Source organism: Acomys russatus, chromosome X, assembly GCF_903995435.1.
Source record: "Acomys russatus chromosome X, mAcoRus1.1, whole genome shotgun sequence".
NCBI classification, from domain to species: Eukaryota; Metazoa; Chordata; class Mammalia; order Rodentia; family Muridae; genus Acomys; species Acomys russatus.
The window spans coordinates 87252071-87261688 of record NC_067169.1 but is presented as its reverse complement, the minus strand read 5'-3'; the positions used below and the strand labels follow the sequence as shown (position 1 = coordinate 87261688).

At 38.6% G+C, this 9618-nt stretch overlaps 1 pseudogene; it reads left to right on the top strand.

The window, feature by feature from the left end:
- The first annotated feature begins 1886 nt into the window (after positions 1 to 1886).
- Positions 1887 to 3598, top strand: LOC127185688 (kelch-like protein 12; annotated as a pseudogene).
- Positions 3599 to 9618: the final 6020 nt, after the last annotated feature.

Here is a 9618-nt window from a genome sequence, read left to right as displayed (position 1 = left end):
TTACCAAGGGGAAGCACTTCGTTCAGTTGACAGTGCATGGTCGAAGGTCTGTCCCAGCAATGAGATAAGCTCCTCAAAATGTTCTATTAGTATTGGTACCCTTATATTTGATCCATGAGTTGCAGCATACCAATGCCAGGGTCTTCTATTTATAACCTATCAAATGTCTCCATTAGTAAAATATCAAATAAATCTCTTAGATGATTCTTACAAAAATGACCTTCTCACGTACTCGGGTGCCTCACATTTGACCATGTCCCCTGGAGGGAGAGACCTGGTGGCACTCAGAGGAAGGACAGCAGGTTACCAAGAAGAGACTTGATACCCTATGAGCATATACAGGGGGAGGTAATCCCCCTCAGGAACAGTCATAGGGAAGGGGAATAATGGGAAAATGGGAGGGAGGGAGGAATGGGAGGATACAAGGGATGGGATAACCATTGAGATGTAACAAGAATAAATTAATAAAAAATTTTTAAAAAAGAAAAAAAGAAAAATAAATAAATAGTTTAATTAATTAATAAAAATGTTCTCTACATAAATGTTATTTTTTCTGCATCTTGCCCTAATTACCAGTTGTAGATACCTTATGGTACCAAGTAGAGAGAAGTGGTTTCATAAATAAGTATACATATTTGGGTTTAAATGTAAAAACCTATTTTGTGTAATTTTAAAACTGTAAACCATTATAAACACAACCAATAAAAATGTTGAGCTGTATAGCTCATTTCCAATGCCTAGGTCTACAAAACACTCATGTCTAAGGCTCAGGGGATATTGCAGAAGAGAGTCCAAAAGACTGTAAGGCCCAGAGAATCAGGGAGTTAGCTGTGAAATTGTTTCTCCTAGTAACAGCAGAAGCTACACCTATAAAGTATACAAACATGATGGTCAAAACATGACCTGAAAACAACAACAGCAATAGGCACACTGAAGTGCACAGGGGAAAGCCCATGCTGAGAGTGGAAAAGTAGTCTTCCACAGGGAAGAGCACACCAATTGGTTATCCAGTATTACATCGTCATCCCTGAAGATATACCCAACAAGAATCATCACAGCAACTGAGTAGGTTTAAGACTATGTATGTATATATGTATAACTAAATGTATGTAGCAACACTTAATGAAAAAGGAGACCATGAATTTGAAGTAGAGCAAGGAGAGGTTTATGGGAGTGCTTGGAGGGAGAAAAGAGAAGAAAAAATATGTAATTGCATTGTACCTTCAAAAATAAGTAAGTTAAAAATGTGTAATCATTTCCATTCTTTTTATACTAAAAAGAGTTCTGAAGGCTTTTGTATAATATTCATCATTAAGCTGCCTGAAAATATTAATTTCTCTAGAGTTATTTTCTGTTTTGAGAAGCAATATAACTGCTTTGGAAACTAGAATATTTTGATTAATAAAAATACATGAAAGAACAATTGAAATGATTACATTATGTAGAAAATAACATTTGAAATTCAATTTTGATGTACATTTTATATAGTATTTTACATTTTAATATGAGCATTTGGAGATCCACACTTCAAACCCTATAGTAAAGGAATATCACTTCATTCATTGGGCTGTTATTTCATCCACTGAGCTGTGGAAGATGGTTTCCAAAAGACAATTATCTGAATTTAGAATTTAAAGTCTGGGAAAATGTAATCTAACAGAGCATTCTGACAACTTCAAAAATCCATTTGTGTGGAGTACCACAGCAGCTGGCCTGGGTGGCAGCAGCTCTCCAGCTGCTTGGCTGCCTGAGAGCCAGAGCCCTAGGGTCGGACAACCCCTGAGTACAGCCTTCTAGAATTTGATGCCCCTCCTCCATTCAGAATGGAACTCCTTTATTCAGATTTTAGTATACTTTCTAGAATGTGTCAGTTCTGAAAGTGCTTGATGGGCAGCATTATGGCCCCCAAAGACATAATGACAAACACTCAGGCCAAATCTCTCCTCAACTGGATGAACTTCCACTGGAAGAGCAATACCTTCTGTGATGTGACACTGAGAGTGGAGCAGAAAGTCTTCCCTGCACATCGGATTGTGCTGGCTGCCTGTGGTGATTATTTCTGTGCCATGTTCACCAGTGAGCTTCCAGAGAAGGGGAAGCCTTATGTTGACATGCAAGGGTTAAGTGTTTCTACCTTGGAGATCCTGTTGGACTTTGTGTACACAGAGACAGTACATGTGACGGTGGAGAATGTTCAAGAACTGCTCCCTGCAGCCTGTCTACTTCAACTCAAAGGTGTGAAACAAGCCTGCTGTGAGTTCTTAGAAAGTCAGTTGGACCTGTCTCCTTGCCTGGGTATCAGGGACTTTGCTGAAACTCACAATTGAGTTGATCCGATGCAAGCAGCTGAGATCTTTAGGCAGAAGCATTTTCCTGAAGTGGTATAGCACAACAAGTTCCTTCTTCTGAGTCAAGGAGAGGTGGAGAAGCTGATCAAGTGCGATGAGATGCAGGTGGAATCTGAAGAGTCGGTGTTTGTGACAGTCATCAACTGGGGGAAGCCTGCCAAGAAGGAGCAGAAAGAATCCTTGCCAGAGCTCCTGCAGTATGTTCGGATACCCCTGCTGACCTCCCAGTACATCACAGACATGATAGATGCTGAGCCCTTCATCCACTGTAGTTTACAGTGCAAGGATCTAGTTGACAAAGCAAAGAAGTTTCACCTGAGGCCTGAACTTCGGAATCAGATGCAAGGACCCCGGACAAGAGCCTGTCTAGGAGCCAATGAAGTGCTTATGGTGGTTGGGGGCTTCGGAAGCCAGTAGTCTCCTATGGGTGTGGTAGAGAAATATGACCCCAAGATACAGGAGTGGAGCTTTTTTGCGAAGCATCACTAGGAAGAGACGGTATGTGGCTTCAGTTACCTTACATGATCAGATCTATGTCATTGGCAGGTATGATGGCTCTTCCTGACTCAGTTCAATAGAGTGTCTAGAATACACAGCGGATGAGGATGCCATCTGGTACTCTATGGCCTCCATGAATGTGTGGCAAAGCCTTGCCGGATCCATCACACTGGGAGATATGATTTACATCTCTGGAGGTCATGATGGAATTATGCGTCAAACAAGTATGGAGCAGTATGACCCAAACATTGATCTTCAATGGAGCATGCTGGGAGATATACAGACAGCTCGAGAGGGCGCCAGACTAGTAGTGGCCAGTGGAATAATCTACTGTCTTGGAGGATATGATAACTTGAATATATTAAATTCAGTTGAGAAATATGACCCTCATACAGGACACTGGTCTAATGTTACACCTATGGCCACCAAGCGTTCTGGTGCTGGAGTATCCCTACTGAATGACCATATTTATGTGGTGGGGGAAGGGGTTTGATGGTACAGCCCACCTTTCCTCTGTTAAAGCATACAACATTTGCACTGACTCCTGGACAACTCCCACCAGTATGACCACTCCACGATGTTATGTTGGGGCCAAGGCGCTTCGGGAGAGACTCTATGCAATTTCAGGATATGATGGGAATTCTCTGCTGAGTATCGAGTGTTACTACCCTATCATCGACAGCTGGGAAGTAGTGGCCTCCATGGGAACCCAGGGTTGTGATGCTGGGGTGTGTATTCTCCGAGAAAAGTAACTACTATTTAAATGCCAGCAAGAGCTAATGACTGCTCCAAGGAAAAGTTTGTGGGAAAATCAAGGATACTTTGAAGAATGTCTATTTTGCATTGTGATTACAGACCCCGAGCCATGATGATTGTAATTATTTAACACTCTGCTTCTCACTGGTACCATTGCTCAGAAGGGTGGGAAACAGGTACTCAAGGGAAGAGAGTGCACGTGTGCATGTGAGAACCCAGATCATCCATTCATCCATCTCTCTCTCTCTCTCTCTCTCTCTCTCTCTCTCTCTCTCTCTCTCTCTCTCTCTCTCTCGCTCTCACTCTAGTTCTCTCTCTCTCTCTCTCTCTCTCGCTCGCTCGCTCTCGCTCTAGTTCTCTCTCTCTTGCTCGCTCTCTCTCTCTCTCGCTCTCGCTCTCTCTGGTCTGAGGAGCACATTCATACTCTTTCTAACTTACCATGTGCTTGAGAGAATGAATGTATATATGTTTGTATGTATGTATGTTGTGCCTCATATATTGCAGAGATTTAAGGTGAGTATGGCCTGCTGGGCATGGGCAGTGTCCATTCGAGGTGACTGGAAGGATGTCAGCTTATGTAAGCTTGGTGAAATCAAAGTCTTTCCTCCTCAGAAGAAAAATATCTTTTTCTAAATACAAAGGTGGCTCAGGGCACCACAGTTCCTTTCTGTAGGAAACCAAGCGATCACTGTCAAAATTTGAAAGGCCAAGAGGAGAGATTTGTGCTATTCTCACTTAGGAGAACACAGTTGATGCAGAATTTTTAGAAAGTTACATGAAATGAATGGACTGTGAGTGAACCTAGAAGATCACAGAAAGGTAAATTGGAGGGCTGCAAAGGACATATTATTTGAGCTCAAAGTCTTTCTAATGTAGAATGTTGTACCATCTTGGCAATGGAAACTGAGAGATTAACAGTGAAAAAAGGTTAGAATAAGAGATGGTGTAAATGTGCAGAGTTCAATATACCTGTGGTAAAGTAGAAATATCTGTGATTTTACAATCGTCTTAGTTCCTGCCAGGGCTCCTGTAGCCATGGTAGTATTCATCTTTAAATGGGTGAAAGACCAGCTTTCTGGTGAATTATGTGTTACTACATTCCTACACTTCCACACTATTTATTTGGGGACTGGGTGGGGTGGCTGCAGCCTAGTAGTTTAGGTTCTTGATCACTTCCCTGTTGTTTTAAGGGCACACTTCTACTAAGGAGTACTTAGTACAGTCAGTTCTCTTGCTCTATTTTCTCTACTTGTCTCTAGAGTGCGTTTTTATTCTGGAACAAAATAATCAAGGACAATTGAGACTCTCTTGTTAATTTTGGTATCTCTGCCAACATTTCTGAGCTGCCATTCTAGGCTCCTCTTTGTCATAGGGTGAAATTATTGCATTATTAGTATAGCAAATATGAGAATGTGGTAGCCTAAATTGGGCTACACTTTTCTTTTATTCTGGAATCCTGCTTTTCCCCTTTCACCAAATTGTGTTAGGCAACAGAGTTGATTTCCTTTGTATTTTTTAAAAAACAGACAGTCTCAAGGGGCTTTAAGAGAAAAAAATCTATTTGTATGATTTTGGGGTTGGAGAAAGTGAGTGTTGGAAAACAGAATAGCAGTGTTTTCTTGAAATAAGGCTGCTTGTATAGATTTCCCCATTATAGGAGCAAAACCAAAACTTCATGTACAAAAGGAAAATAATATTTCTAACAATTGAAGTTTATTTAGTAGATTGTGAAATTTTAAATTGAAGTGCAATTGGGGATACGCACACACGTGTGTGTGTGTGTGTGTGTGTGTGTGTGTGTGTGTGTATGTGTGTGTGTGTGTGTTAATTCACCAAAACTACACAGATAAGTTATAGATTTTATGGAACATATATCCAGGTATGTATAAATGAAAACATCACCTACTTTCTATTTGAAAATGAGTGTGAATACTGCTATGTCATACAACAAGTGAATATTTTCTGATAACATTGAATAGAAATTAGTATAGCAGAGTTCAGGTGTCCATCTGATATAAAGTGACATGTCATTTAGTAATATTTATGTCTCACATGGCTTTAGTTAACATTAAATAAGTATTTACTGATGAGATATAGAAATTAATTTTAAAAGTCACATTATTTTTCAGTATTGCCATTAATCCCAACACAGTACCGCCAAGTTATATCCTGAACACCTAAATACTGGCCTTAAGGGAAAGCCTTCTAAGATCACTGTTTTACAAAGAAACTTTGTTAATGGGTGCCTTAATTACAGGCATGATTGTTCAACATATGTAAGCAGAATCTAGAGCTGAGAATGTTGTTGTATTTGACCATTTTCTTCTCTCCAGACAGATTTTCAAAATGGCAAGATCACTAGTGAATGCCATGCACCAGTCCTACATAGATTCATTCAATAGATACACTATACTACACTACACACACACACACACAGACACACACACACATACACACACACACACCACAGAAAGAGATTCATATCTCCAACCTTGTCTGTTACATACTTACTATAGGAATATATTTAAATATACATTTACAGAAATTCCAATGTATCTCTTCTGACCACTTAACTTTTCTGCCCTTTCCTTGGCAACCAAACTTCTAATCTGGACACTATTCAATTCTCTGTTTCAGGAGCTTAAACATGGTATTAGTCAAAGGATATGTGATGAAGAACTTGTTAGATGCTTTATCTTTGACCCTGATCTCCATCCACTTTGACATTGAATTAATAACATGACTGCAAAAATATTCATCATACACCAGGCTTAATAGTTTGACTTGAGGTTTTATTATTTATTTCTAAGATGTATTGTATCTGGTCAACTAACTCAATAACAGGATCCCATTTCATTTTTACCTACCTACAGTTGTAAAGGAGGACAACAAAGTAGAAAACAGATAAATACTGGCCCTGATTATAGTAAAGTGAATATTCTATACTATTCACAAAGCAATTAGAAAATAAATGAACACAAAAAGAAAAATAGTTTTTGTTATTTTCACAAAGAAAAGACTGTTTAAAATAAATCTTAATTGATAAACTTTGCTATATATCTAGATAAACTAAAGTGAATGTATACAAAGGGAAGTCTAGTTTTAATAAAAAAATCTTATTAAAAATTATTTAAACCAATAGGAGAGGAATAATAAATTATCAAAGTAAGTTTTCTAGTTTGAAAATATATATTTATATGTTTTAAATTTAGAACATTGAATTATTTTTCTTTTGGTTTTTTGTGACAAGGTTTCTCTGTGCAGCCCTAGCTGACCTGGACTTGCTTTGTAGACCAGGCAGTCCTCGAACTCACAGAAATCCACCTGCCTCTACCTTCTTGGGTGCTGGAGTTACAGCTATACACCAACATGCCCAGCTAGGACATTGAATTTTTATGCTAATGACTAAACAATCCAATAAATTGTATTTTTGAAGCAGTGTTTTGGCAAAGTTTTATAAAGAAAAGAGCTTCATATTTTGTATTTGTGATTTACGTGTGTGCATATGGAGAGAGTAATACTAGAGACAAAAGAGACATAAATTTATAGAAAGAGTTCTTACCAGAGAATGTGCCTTTTGGTTTATTCTTCCTTTAACCAAAACATCCTTTAACTCAACTCATGAAGAAATATAGCTAAGTGATTTTAGAACGTATTCAAAAACCTGAAGAATATTAAGGATTGCTTCAGTTTTTACTGTGAACTCCTGGTTTAACTTGAGAAAAATTTTCACTGGCATTACCATCAATAAAATTCCTGGAATGATCAGAGAATTAAGGAATACTTGCAAATGATGGTGATTTAGCAAGATTGTGTGATGAATGTATCTGGAAAACAAGGACATTTTAGTTACAATTTCAGCAGAAGAAATTAATACTTGAATATATTTTGTTTTTGTTTTTGTTTGGTTGGTTTTTTTTGACACAGTGTTTCTCTGTTTAGACTTGGCTATCCTGGACTCATTTTGTAGACCACACTGGTCTTGAACTCATGGAGATCTACCTGCCTCTGCCTCCCCAAGTGCTGGAAGTAAAGGTGCCTGCCAACATGCCCAGCATGAAAATTATTTTAATATCTGATAATCTCAAAAATAATCCCTGTCTCCCCTGTCCATTTCATACAGGCTGTTTCCCTTAAATTGAATTTTGTTGTCTTCCATGATAACAGGCCTAAATCAGAACCAATTTCTCCAAAGCAGTGGCAGAGAGATTTTCCCCATAACTAACTAAAACTATAAAGTTTAAAAAGTCTATATATGGAAAATGTTTGAAATAGTCCAACTTCTTTTATAGATGTTGACATCTCTTTGGCCATGTCTGTATAGAACTTCATCTTCTTTCCAAATCACCATGGTCTCAGACTTTGGAACCTTGTGTTGGGTCAGGTGCAGTGTTCCATCTGCCATCCATAGAATTGTGCCAAGAAGCTCCTTTAAGTTTTCATGCTTAGACATTCTTTTCTAAAGAAGTGAAAGACTTATGCTCTGACCAAGCACCTTGGGATTAATAAGTGGAACCTACAGGCTTAATGTAGCAAGAGTATGGCAAAGAAAGGGTTGGTTCAAAGTACAAAATTGAACTGGCTGTTTAACTTGGATTCAAAGTTTATTGAATTAGTTGAACTAATTTTTATTAAGGAATTGATTTTTCTATTTACTCCTAAAATGCAATTATCTCCTTTTTTATCTACATTCTACTCTGTACATTATCCCCTCAAGTCTGTTCCTTTCTCAGCATTTTCATTGCCATGACTCTTGTCAGAATCAAAACCACATTTTCATTGAACTATATTCCAATGGTGTACAAATTGGTCTACAAATGATTTAATAACATCTCAAGGCTTAGGATAAAAAAATATATTTCACCTTTTATTGAAAATAGATTCTTTTCTAGCACAATATATACTGCTGACAGTTTCCTCTCCCTATACTCATCCCAAGTCCTCCCCACATCCCCTTCCATCCAGGTCAACTCCCATGCTGCCTCTCATTAGGAAAGAACCTGTTTTTAAGAGTTAACAATGAATCATATGAAAATAATAAAATATAATAAGATAAACAAAGACCTTCACACTGAAGAAGCAAAAGAAACAAGAGTCATTCTCATACTCAGGAGAACCATAAAAATACTAAACCAAGAGCTACAATACATATGCAGAGGACCTGGTGTAGAACCGTTCAGGCCCTGTGCTTGCTGCTTCAGTCTCTGTGAGTTGATAAGAACTTTGCTCAGTTGATTCAGAGGGCCTTGTTCTCCTCACGTTCTTCATCCCCTCTGGCTCTTCTCTTGCTACCTCCTCTTCCACAAGGTCCCTTGATCTCTGCGTGAAGGGGTTTGATGGAGACATCCCATTTAGACTGACTCTCTCTCCCTCCGTCCGTCCCCCGCCTCTCTCTCTTTCTCTCCACATAATGACTGGCTGTGGGTCTCTACATTTGTTCCCATCTTGTGCAAAAAGAACCTTCTCTGATGATGTCTGAGTAAAGCACTGATCTTTTATTAAAACAGAATAGCATTAAGAGTCATCTCAATCACTCCTTTTTTGTTTTTGACACAAATAGTATTTGGTCTTAGGTCTCTGGCAATCTACACTCTGGTTCTAGATCACTCAAGGTCTCTGTGCTATCTAGACTCTAATTCTTGGCCATACAAGTAGTGTTAGGTATGGGTTCTTTCTCATGGAGTGGGCCTTAAGTCAAACCAGATGTTTGTTGGCTAATCATACAAGCTTTTTTGCCACCATTGCCTTAGCATATTTTCTAGTCAGGACAACATAGTAGATCAAAGATTCCATTGCTGGGTTATTATTTACATGTTTCTTTTGGTAGCCTTCAGAGTATATTTCCATACCAGAGACACTAGAATATAGGTGTGAAGGTTCTATGCAGGGACTAGCTTCACCTCTCCATGTTCAATGAGTGCTATTTTCAGGGATGAGGCCTTTCTACCAGTTTGTGGACAGCAAGTTATCTTGGCAAAAGTGTGAGTTGTTTAGGGGTAGTCACAGGATCCCTTTG